Raw genomic sequence first — 12,331 nt, 5'->3', positions numbered from 1 at the left:
GTTTAATTCCCCTTCGTGCTTACCGAAAGATGATTGCTATGATGACTATTATGATCCCGTTGATTCTCTTGAAATATCCCTTTTTGATGATGCTTGCTATGCTTGTGGCCAAGATGCCAATATGAATTATGCTTATGGAGATGAACTTGCTATAGTTCCTTATGTTAAACATGAAATTGTTGCTATTGCACCCACACATGATAGTCCTATTATCTTTTTGAATTCTCTCGAATATACTATATCGGAGAAGTTTGCCCTTATTAAGGATTATATTGATGGGTTGCCTTTTACCGTTGCACATGATGATTTCGATAGATATAATATGCATGTGCTTGCTGCTCCTACTTGCAATTATTATGAGAGAGGAACTATATCTCCACCTCTCTATGTTTCCAACATGATAAAATTGCAAGAAACTGTTTATACTATGCATTGGCCTTTACTAGGTGTGCATGAATTGTTCATTTATGACATGTCGATGCATAGGAAGAGAGTTAGACTTCGTTGTTACATGATATATGTTAAGTTGTGCTCACTCTTAAATTACAAATCATTGCTAATTAAAATTGGCTTTGATATACCTTTTGATCCGGGTGGATTCACTACTTGAGCACTATATGCCTAGCTTAATGGCTTTAAAGATAGCGCGGCCAGGGAGACAACCCGGAAGTTTTAGAGAGTCATTTATTTCTGTTGAGTTCTTCATATAGTTTAAAAACAACAAAAATAAAAAGGGGAACCCAAAACTTTTCAAAAAGGAAAGTGAAAGTGAGATAGACAAGCATTGTGAAAGTGGGGGCATCCTTAAACTTGTTCAGGCCCATGGGAACTTTGTGAATCTTAATTACAAAAACTTTTCAATCAAAATAATTATCCTGTCGGAGTAATGGGCCACGGGTAGGCCAACCCGAGGCCCATAACCTTTCAAGACATCGGGACAGGCTGCGCCCCTCAAGACCCCAGGGCGAAGAGCCGCCTCCTGGGGAGTCTACGGCAAGGCGGCCGACTGCCCGCTCGCGACCGAGTCCCAGGGACGACTTCCAGAGAAGCCGGCTTTGGGGAGTCGGCCGGCGACTCCAACAAACTGTGACCACATCAAGGGGGACGGGGTAGGGGCACGGCTATAATGAAGCCCACTCCCCGCCCCTTACCAAGGGCAGGCATGGCTACAGCGTGCCGTACTTGGGAAGATCTCCCCGCGGCGTGGCACTGTTGCCTGGCCGGCCCTGACATCAGCACCACTGTACCTGGTCCTGCGCCCACGACGACTTGTCTGTACGGCCTGGAGATAGCAGGGCCCACCAGCCACCAAGACCTCGGGAGACGGCGGGAGCTCCGCCAGTCAGACCCAATGGGAGTCGGCCCGGGGGAGTCGCCCGAGCCCTCCCCCGGGGCCCACGCGCCATTAATTAAGAAGAGATGGGGAGTGGCCACAGTGATCGCCCGCCAGGCGGCGGGGCCGTTGCCATGACCCCATGACCAAGCTTGCGTCATCAGGAGCACGGCTACAGTAATCAGCAGCCGGCAAGACCCGCCCGCAGCGGACGCGGCCTGTCGGCTCCGTACCAGACCAGTCGGCAGGGCCCACCAGTCGGCGGGCCCCAGCAGCCGGCGGAGAAGTCGGAGGTCGGAGACACTAACGGCTGGGCCCGTGCCCAGTCACATTACCATTGTACCCCTGGGGGGTAGGCCTATATAAACCCCCCAGGGCACCCATGCAAAGGGTTGGATCCCGGAAGTTCTATACCTCACCAGATAGAGGGAGAGAGCTAGCCCTGTCCTCTCCTACCACCATACACAACTCAAGGAGAAACCGTGTAAACCCTTGACTATAGTGATCATGCGGAGACCGCGCAGAGCAGCAGTAGGGGTATTATCTCCCCGGAGAGCCCCGAAGCTGGGTAAGATTCACCGGCGTGCATGTCTTCGCCTCATCCCGTTTCAGGCACCGGCGACGTTCTACTCGCCCCCACCATGATAAGCCATCTGTTGGCATATGTCGCACCAAACCCCCGACATTTGGCGCCCACCGTGGGGCATGGTGCACCGCCGTCCGGAGATCTGTTCTGGACGGGAACCCTTTTCCTCCCTGGCGAGCGCAGCCAGCCAGGCACACCAGACGAAGGTTGTGTCCACGCGCTGCGCCACGTGGAGATCGCCTACGCAGCCAGCTCCTTGGCGGAACTTGTCGGCGAGGTTCGCCTCTCTAACGAACCTGCGTCCGACGCAGGCGTAGGCAGCCCCGAAAACCTCCTCGCGGGCCTCCTCGATCAACTCCACGTTTCCGGCGAGCCTGCCGTAGACTTGGAGTCCGTAGGCTCCACCGACCCGATGCTGGTCGACTCCGACACCGCGTCGGTCGACGTGTTCCCCTCCAACGTGGTGGTCTACGACGAACCTCTCCCCCACGCAGAGAGCAACGGGAGCACCGTCACTAAGGTGCTGGTCGTCAGTCATGACGAGTTCCCTGGTGGAAGGGCGCCCGATTCGCTCGGCGCAGCGCTGCAAGAGCTAACTGCGCCCATTCCGGAAGATGCTGACACAAAGACGTTAGAAGCGCGCCGCCTTCAGCTTGTTGAAGGCGCGAAGAAGCTGGCCAGCATGAGACGCTTGTCAGAAGCTTGCCAGCGGGAGATGGATCGCGCTGTTGGCGGCTCGCCGGCTCCGGCAGGGCCCAGCTGCCTTGGCGCGGTTCAGCAGCGCGGTGTAGCCATCGCCAGCCTGTTTGGGGCTGGCCGCCCCGTGTACGCCACCCCAGCGGAGAACATCCGAGCCGCCCAGGCAGCAGCGGATGAGCTGGATAATTTCGAGGGCGAAGAGCGCCGCCTCATGATGGAGCGAGTCCAGCGGCTCCTCGACGTGGCTGCCGCGCAGAACGAGGCCGGCTGCCGCATGGAGGCGCCGCAGCGGCCAAACGATGACCCACATCGAGATCAAGGCGCGACGTCTCGGACGCCGACTGGCGGTGCCCGAGGAAGAAAGGACAAGGAGCCGGCTGTCAGCCACAGTCGGACTCGGATTACCATAGAGCGCGACCGAGACGGCCGCCCAAGAGCAGTGGAACGACGGGACGACTGTCCGCCACCCCCTCCCCGCAAGGAGAGGCGAGTCTCCCCGCCGCCTGTTGACCATCCGACTCTTGGAGACCGCCTTGGCCGCCGAGAGGGAGTTGGGGAGAATGACGCCCGCCACCGGATCGACCGACTTCACCGGTCCCTGGCGCTGGAAGAAGAAGACGAGCTGGGTCCGCCTTGTTTCGGGCCCCGCATTCGGGACGAGCCCTTTTCCAGAGGGTTCATGCTCCCAAGAGACACGCCCAAGTATACCGGCTCCGTGAAGCCGGAAGACTGGCTAGTTGATTACTCCACGGCTGTCAGCATAGCAAATGGCAACAAGCATGTCGCCGTAAAGTACGTTCCGCTCATGCTTCAGGGCACGGCCCGGACGTGGCTGAACAGCGTGAAGCCCCGCAGCATCAATAGCTGGGTCGACTTCACCGAAGCATTCGTCCGCAACTTCACCAGCACGTACAAGCGTCCTCCCAAGCCTCGCCAGCTCTCCTTGTGCGTGCAAAGTCCTGACGAGTCGACTCGCGACTACCTCACGCATTGGGCCGAGCTCCGAAACTCCTGCGAGGGCGTGCACGAGGTGTAGGCCATCGAGTACTTCACAGCCGGGTGCCGAGAAGGCACCCTCCTCAAGAACAAGCTCCTCTGCGACGAGCCAGAAACCCTCGATGAGCTGCTGATCATAGCGGACAAGTACGCTACAGCCAACTCCTCCATGAAGATGGAAATTCAAATTGGCACGACTGGCAAAGTAGCTCCTCAGGCTCCAAGAACTCCGGTAGCAGACGTCGGCCGGCGAAAACAGCATGGCGACCACAAGCGCAAGGCCCCGCAGCCGGCTTCCAGCAGCCGGCAGGTCGCGACCCTCGAAGCCCAGCAGCCAGAAGAGCAGCCTCCGCCCAAGCGACAGAAATGCGGCAAGCCGAACTGGTTGCCGGCCTTCTCCTACGAGCAGACCTTGGATGGACCTTGCAAGTTCCACAGCGGCGCGAAGCCATCGAATCACACCACCCGGAAGTGCCACTGGCTCACCAGGATCGCCAAGGGAGACGGCCTCCTGCCACCCCCGCCTGCTGGGCAGCCGCCTCCGCCTCCGCCCCAGCAGCCGGCAGTCAGGCCAGTCGGCGCAGTACAAGACGAGTACCCTGAAGAGCATGGAGCCTACGTGGTGTTCACCAGTGTGGCTGATGATCGACGCAGCAGGCGGCTGCAGCGACATGAGGTGAATGCAGTAGCCTTAGAGACGCCAGAGTTCATGCACTGGTCAGAGAGGCCCATCAGCTGGAGCAGGGCTGACCACCCAGAAGTGATGCCGAGTCCGTGCTCCTACGCCTTGGTCCTGGACGCCACCTTTGCCATGGACAAACGGGCCGCACGTTTCTCGTGAGTCCTGATAGATGGGGGCAGCAGCATCAACATCCTGTACAAGGACACCATGGAGAAGTTAGGAATTAAGCAGAGACAGCTTCAGAACAGCCGGACCGTGTTCCACGGCATTGTTCCTGGGCTTTCCTGTTTGCCAATCGGCAAGATCCTGATTGACATCCTCTTTGGAGACAAATATCACTTCCGAAGAGAGTCTGTTTGATTTGAGGTGGTGGACCTTGAGAGCCCATACCATGCGCTGCTTGGCCGGCCCGCCTAGGCCAAGTTCATGGCGGTCCCCCACTACGCCTACCTCAAGATGAAGATGCCCAGTTCCAGGGGAATCCTGACTGTGGCCAGCGACTACCGGAAGTCGTCCGCCTGTGCGGCCGAGAGCAGTCGGCTGGCCGAGTCCCTGGTGATTGCGGCCGAGAAGCGACTCCTTGAGCGAGCTGTGGTGATGGCCGGCAAGCAGCCGGAGATATCGCCCGACCCGAAGGAGTCGGAAGCCGAAGGTTCGTTCAAGCTGGCCAAAGAGACAAAGAAGATACCCTTGGATCCAGAGCGCCCAGAGAGGTACGCTGTCGTAGGTGCAAACCTCGACAGCAAATAGGAAGGCGAGCTCGTCGATTTCCTCCATGAGAATCGGGACATCTTCGCATGGTCTCCCAAAGACATTCCAGGTGTGCCGACGGAATTCGCCGAGCACAAGTTACACGTCCGAACTGATGCAAAGCCGGTCAGGCAGCCCCTGCGCCGCTTATCAGAAGAGAAGAGAAGAGTTGTCGGAGAAGAGATAGCCCGACTCCTAGCAGCCGGCTTCATTATGGAAGTTCTCTTCCCGGAGTGGCTGGCAAATCCGGTCCTGGTGCTAAAGAAGAACAAGCAATGGCGAATGTGTATTGACTACACAAGCCTCAACAAGGCCTGCCCCAAGGACCCGTTTGCTCTGCCAAGAATTGATCAGGTGATAGACTCCACAGCCGGATGCGAGCTGTTGAGTTTCTTGGATGCGTACTCAGGATATCACCAGATCAAGCTGAGCCCGGCTGACAGATTGAAGACCGCCTTCATCACGCCGTTTGGAGCATTCTGCTACCTCACCATGACGTTCGGCTTGAGGAATGCCGGCGCCACCTTTCAGTGTTGCATGCAGAAGTGCCTCCTCAAGCAGCTCGGCAGGAACGCCCACGTCTACGTTGATGTTGTGGTGGTGAAGACGGAGAAGCATGGAACACTGCTGGAAGACCTCAAGGAGACCTTTGAGAACCTGCGCCGATTCCAGATCAAGCTCAACCCCAAGAAGTGCGTCTTCGGAGTACCAGCCGGCCAGCTGCTAGGCTTCCTGGTCTCTGAATGCGGCATAGAATGCAACCCAATAAAAATCAAGGCCATCGAGAGAATGGAGGTACCTAGCCGACTGTTGGATGTGCAGAAGTTCACCGGCTGCTTGGCGTCCATCAGCCGATTCATCAGTTGGCTGGGCGAGAAAGCTCTCCCCTTATACCAACTCATGAAGAAGACCACTTTTTTCGAGTGGAACCATAAGGCGGACGAAGCTTTCCACCAGTTGAAGAAGATGCTGACTACTCCACCCGTCCTGGCGGCTCCGACTCCCAAGGAACCTATGCTCCTGTACATCGCCGCCACCAGCCGAGTAGTCAGCACAGTCATTGTAGTAGAGCGCAAGGAGGAAGGCAAGGCGCTACCTGTCCACAGACCAGTGTATTACCTGAGCGAGGTATTGTCGACCTCCAAGCAGAACTACCCCCACTACCAGAAGATGTGCTATGGCGTGCACTTTGCTACCAAGAAATTGAAGCCTTACTTTCAAGAACATCCAATCACGGTGGTCTGCACGGCTCCACTTGCCGAGATCATCGGTAGCCGAGATGCCTCTGGTCGAGTGGCCAAGTGGGCCATAGAGCTGGCTCCTTACACCATCTACTACCAACCCCGCACCGCTATCAAGTCACAAGCACTGGCCGACTTCCTCGTCGACTGGGCCGAGACCCAGTACCTGCCTCCAGCACCTGACTCCACCCATTGGCGGATGCACTTCGATGGCTCCAAGATGCGCACTGGCTTGGGAGCCGGAATCGTCCTCACCTCTCCCAAAGGCGACAAGCTCAAATATGCACTGCAAATCCATTTTGCCGCCTCCAACAACGTGGCCGAGTACGAGGCGCTCATTCACGGGCTCCGGCTTGCCAAAGAACTTGGCATCCGCCGGATCTTGTGTTATGGCGACTCGGACTTAGTGGTCCAGCAGTCGTCTAGCGATTGGGACGCAAAAGATGCAAACATGGCGAGCTACCGTTTCCTTGTGCAGCAACTCAGCGGGTATTTCGAAGGGTGCGAGTTCCTCCATGTGCCAAGAAACGACAACGACCAAGCAGACGCCTTGGCACGAATCGGCTCTACCCGCCAAGCAATACCATCTGGCGTCGCCCTTCAATGCCTCCTCAAGCCGTCTGTCAAACCTTCACCAGAATCAGACTCCATCTTCGTGCCGGCTCCTCCCGAAGACGGCGGATCCGACTCCAGAGCTCCGGCAGTCGGAACGGGGACTTTGGCGGGCGACTCCAAAGCTGCCACAGTCGAGCCCGGCCCGGGGACTACGATGACGGACTCGAAGATTCCAGAACTCGGCGCAAGGACCGAGCCAGTCGGCCTGGGGACTTCATCAGCCCAACAAGCGGCTGTTGACTCCAGCCCGCCGCCTCCCAGCCCAGCCGCCCTCGTCCAAGTCATAGTTCTGATAATCGATGAAATAGCAGCACCATCATGGGCCCAGCCCATCCTCAAATTTCTAGTGAACAAAGAGCTACCAACTGATGAGACCTCAGCTCGGCAAGTACAACGCCGGGCAGCAGCCTATACCATAATCAATAGAGAGCTGGTCAGGCGCATCGTCACTAGTGTTTACCAGCGCTGCGTAGAGCCAGAGCAAGGCCAGGCGATCCTCAAAGACATCCATCAAGGCGAATGTGGCCACCATGCGGCTTCAAGGGCACTCGTCGCCAAAGCTTTTTGGCACGGTTTCTTTTGGCCGACTGCCTTGGAAGAGGCCAAGGAGTTGGTCCAAAAATGCAAAGGGGGTGCCAAAAGTTCAGCTCCAAGCTACACCAGTCGGCTTCCATGCTCAAGACCATCCCCATTGCTTGGCCTTTCGCAGTTTGGGGTCTAGACATGGTGGGACCATTCAAAACAGCATGAGGTGGTTTAACTCACCTACTTGTCGCAGTGGACAAGTTCACCAAGTGGGTGGAAGTAAAGACAATTAAGAAACTGAACAGTCCGACTGCCGTGACCTTCATCACCGATATCACAATTCGGTACGACATACCACACAGCATCATCACCGACAACGGCACAAATTTTGCCAAAGGCGCCTTGGCCCGTTTCTGCGCAACACAGGCCATCTGACTGGACCTAGCGTCCGTCGCCCACCCGCAGTCAAACGGCCAGGTGGAGCGAGCAAACAGCCTCATCCTGTCCAGCATCAAGCCTTGGTTGATCGATCCTCTGGAGCACTCGGCTGGCTGCTGGCTCAACGGGCTGCCAGCCGTCCTCTGGAGTCTGCGCACAACTCCAAACAAGTCAACCGGCTTCACGCCCTTCTTCCTTGTCTATGGTGCCGAAGCCGTCATCCCAACGGACATAGAGTTCGACTCCCCACGAGTCACCATGTACACCGAGGAGGAAGCAGAAGAAGCACGACAAGACGGCGTTGATCTGCTGGAAGAGGGCCGGCTGCTGGCACTCAGCCGGTCCAGGATCTACCAGCAGAGCCTGCGCCGATACCACAACAGGAAGGTCAGGCCAAGATCTTTCCAAGAAGGCGACCTTGTGCTCCGGCTGATCCAGCGAACAGCTGGCCAACACAAGTTGTCGCCGCCTTGGGAGGGCCCTTTCATCATCAGCAAAGTACTAGGCAACAACTCCTACTACCTGATCGACGCTCAGAAGCCCCGAGCATGCAAGAGGGACAACTCCGGCAAGGAGACAGAGCAGCCATGGAATGCAAATCTTCTCCGAAGATTTTACAGTTGATGCAGTATGTACCACGCTACCTTTTGTATTAAAGTACCAAGACTTCGGGGCCCCCGAGACAAGCTCGGGGACTGCCCTCTTTTGTTTGTATGATAAAAATTATGCCTACAAGTATGTTACTCTTTATCATGCCGCTTGGCACCGGGCTCGACAAGTCGGCCCGGGGACTTGCAGCCTTGCACTACGAAATGCTTCCTGCAGTCAGACAAGTAGTGTGTAAACTCCTAAGCCGTCTCCTGCCAGAAGCCGCAGCTCGTAGAGCGGCTGTACGGTGGGCAGCAGTAAGGTAGAATGAGAATTCACATGAAAAATGGCTAAGGACCCAAAGCATAAAACATAACTCAAGACGGCTCCCAAGCCTTTCTCGCAAAACTGACTCTCGGACAGTTGGATTGTCGTTTTTATCAAACTTGCACAAAGAATCTTGAAATCGGCTAAGTACTTGCTTTCCCAAAGTAGCCTAGCACTTGATCCAGCAACAGTCTGCAGAGCGGCTGTCTGATTGGCAAGGCAGGCAACTGGGGGAAAGCGGCAAAGGAAAACAGCCAAAAGAACAATGAGCAATAAAGGATAGATATATAAATTTACATAACATAGGCCCTTGGCCGAATTGTCAAGCAGAGGTTCAAAATACACCCCGCGGGTGGAATTGTGCGAATTAACAAGTTCTTCAATAGACTACTGAAGCAGATAAAAAAAAAGACACATCGGCAGCTTAGGAGGCGGCAGATGGAGTAGGGGGGGTCGGAGGAGGCGCCAGCGTTAGTCGTCGGGGCGGTCGGCCGGCTAGTCTCGGCTTGATCGCCTCCGGTAGCAGTCGGATCGGTCGCACGCGGCACGTTGCTGGAGGCGCGGTCGGGCTGAGGCTGGCCGTCTGCTCCGTCTTCTGGTGCCTCCGCCTCGCCTTCATCCTCCGCCTTGTCCTCCTCCTCGACGCTAGAGCCGATCACCTCTGCCGAGTCTTCGCCGTAGTCTGGGTTCATCCCAAACCACTCCAATAGGACCTCCTCGCCGTCTTCAGACCGCTCGGGGACGAAGACGCTTGTGTTGGTGTACTCGGCGATCGCCGCGGCACGCTTAACGAGGGCATCGTCCACAGCCGCCAGCTCCGGCTGGGCCTCCGACCGAAGCGTGGCCAACCAGTCTAGATCTAGCCCCGGGTACCACGCCTTGATGAACTCCAAGGCCCGACGCGCTCCAGCCCAGGCCGAAGAGCCCTTCCAGGCCTCGAGGCGACCAGCCGCGACCTCCAACCAGTTGGCCGTCAGACTGGGGGTGCGCGGAGCCTGCATATCCGGCCAAAGGGCAGAGATCGCCTGGGCGCCGACGCGCTGAAGCCGGCACAACATCCGGTGAGCCGGCCGGAGGCGTGCCTCGATGCTCAAGATGTGTTCATCAAGAGTTCGGGGGGCATCGGCGGCAATCTCCGCGCCCTCCGCCCTCCAACTTGCACGGCCGGCCTTGATGGCTTGGATAGCAGCCTGCGACTACCTAGGGAAGAAGTCTGCAAAAGACACGAAGAAACAAAAGAGCAAGTCAAAAACCAGGAGTCGGCACGATCTAAGTCGGCAGCTCGAAGAGAGAAAACAAAGAGACTCACCATCAACGATGTCTTCGATCTCGTGGAAGCCGGAGGACAGCAGCGCCTCCTTGTCAGACTAGGAAGAGCGCTCGCTCGCGAACTCGGCCAGGAGGGCGGTTTCTGTCTCCTCCGCCTCCCTCTGCGACTTCGCGAGCAGCTCCTTCTGCTCTGCCAACTGAGTGGTCAGCAGATCGCGCTCCTCGGCGAGTTTGCTGCACTCCTCCCCTTTGGCGAGCAGGGCGGAGTTGGCTTCGCTCAGCTGCTGTTGAAGAGCAGCGTTGGCCCCTGAAGGAAAGAAAGAAAAGACAACAGATGTTAGTAAGGTAGGTCGCCGGGGAGATCCGGCCCGACTGCTCAGCAGTCGGCCTGAATCTCGGGGACTATAGCCCGCGGGTGCGCTAGCGCGCCCCCGTAGAGAAGAGGAAAGGGAGAAGGACTTACTCAGGCTCTCCGCCAAGTCGGCGGTCCGCTTGCCCAACTCTTCAACATTACGGTTGAAGGCGGTGACGCGGAGGTTGTGGTAGTCCTGCAACAAGCATTTCAGACAAAATTAGTGCCCAGAAGTTCATCAAATTGGAGTTCCGGGCCGCCTGCTCAGCAGCCGGCCCGAAACTCGGGGACTACACCCAGTGGGTGCGCTGGCGCGCCCCCACAGAGAAGAACAAGAAAACAAGGCTCAAAGAAAAAACATACCTGGACGGCCACCCGCGACGCTAGGAACGGCTTGGTGCAGCTCTGGAGGGTGTCGCCCTCAGCGCGGAGCTTCGCCTGGACGTCCAGGAGCACCCGTTCAGCGGCCCTGTGCCGCCTCCTCGCACCCACCCAACAGGTGCGGCGCTTGTTGCTTCGGTGTCTGGAGCCGCCGAGCTGGCGGTGCCGGCCTCTAGGGGGCGAGGCGCCGAAGTCGTCTTCTCCAGGCGACGGCGCGCTGGCGAGCCAACCTGGAGGAGCAGCCTTGCCACGGCCTCCTCTTCGGTCGGCGGCACCGGAGGGTCCGCCGGCTGCTCGCCCTGCGCGCCTTCAGACGGCGGCGGAGGCGGCGGCGGAGCGTTCGCGCCCGGAGTAGAGGGGTCGCCGCCTTCCCTCTCCTCGACGAGGTTCTCCCCGCCGGCTTCTCCGGTCTGCCCCGTGACCTCTAGAGGCGGCAGCGCAGAGTTCAGTGGGGTAACCAGCAGGGCCGACTGGCGGCGTGCGGCTTCCTCGGCCTGCTGCTTCGCTGCGGCGGCGGCTTCGGCCTCCGCTAATTTCTTCTTAGCGGAGGCCTCCGCCCTGTCGGCCTCCGCCTTCTCCAGGCGGAGGGCTTCTTCTTCATTGCGCTTCTCCTACGCATTCTGCTCCGTCGCCTTTCGGAGGTCGGCAGCGGGGTCTATCCGCCGAGTGGTGGCGGGAGTCTCCGCTGACCCCATGACGGAGGCGGCGGCAACCCGCTCAAGAGAGACGGGAGCCATGAAGAAGGAAGGGCGAGCAGAGACTCGGACAAAACGAGAGGAAAGAATAAATTTTGAAGACAGAATACTTACGCAGAGACCAACGGCGGCTTCTTCACTTCCTTACGGAAGCAGATGGCCTTCGCGGCCGCCTCGTCCCGCCGGGTCGCCGCAGCCGAGCCCTTGGGCTTCTTCGGCCGACTGCCGAAAAAAGTCGGTGCAGCCCGGCGCTTCTTCCCGCCGCCTGGAGCGCCCGACGCGGCAGAAGAGCCCGCGCCCGGCTGGCTGGCTCCTGGCCGATGGCGAAGGGCGACTCCTTCCTCAGCGTCGTCTTCAGGCCAGTCGGCAAAGGTGGCCGAGGGCCTGAAGTCGCCTGTCGTCCCTCCTCCTCCCTCGGCGTCATCTTCCAGAGCCGCCGCCCCCAGATCGGGGTCATCGACGTCGCTCTCCGCCCGGTCGGCGGCAAACTCATGGGCCGGCCCCGAGGTGCCGGCTGGTGGGTGAAGAAGGAGATTCTAGCCAAAAAGCAGGCTGATTAGAACAAGACTCGGAAAGAAGAGGACAATCTAAAGAAAAGAAAGGCGACTCACCACGGGCGGGGGGTTGGCGTGGGAGTATGGCTCCTTGCCGAATCGCCAGTCCTCCGGGAGCTTGCTGTCCGAGAGGTAGTTCACCATCAGGGCCACCTCTTCGTGAGGCATGTCCTTGGTGCACATCCGACTCGGGTCGCGGCCCCCGCTCATATGGCACATCATGTGAGGGTGGCCTTGGAGTGGGAGAACTCGGCGCGAGACGAAGGCCGCCAGCAGGTCTGGACCAGTCAGCCCCTCTGA

The sequence above is a fragment of the Triticum aestivum genome, chromosome 3A (assembly GCF_018294505.1).
Source record: "Triticum aestivum cultivar Chinese Spring chromosome 3A, IWGSC CS RefSeq v2.1, whole genome shotgun sequence".
Taxonomy (NCBI): Eukaryota; Viridiplantae; Streptophyta; class Magnoliopsida; order Poales; family Poaceae; genus Triticum; species Triticum aestivum.
Note: the sequence above shows the minus strand (reverse complement) of the source record.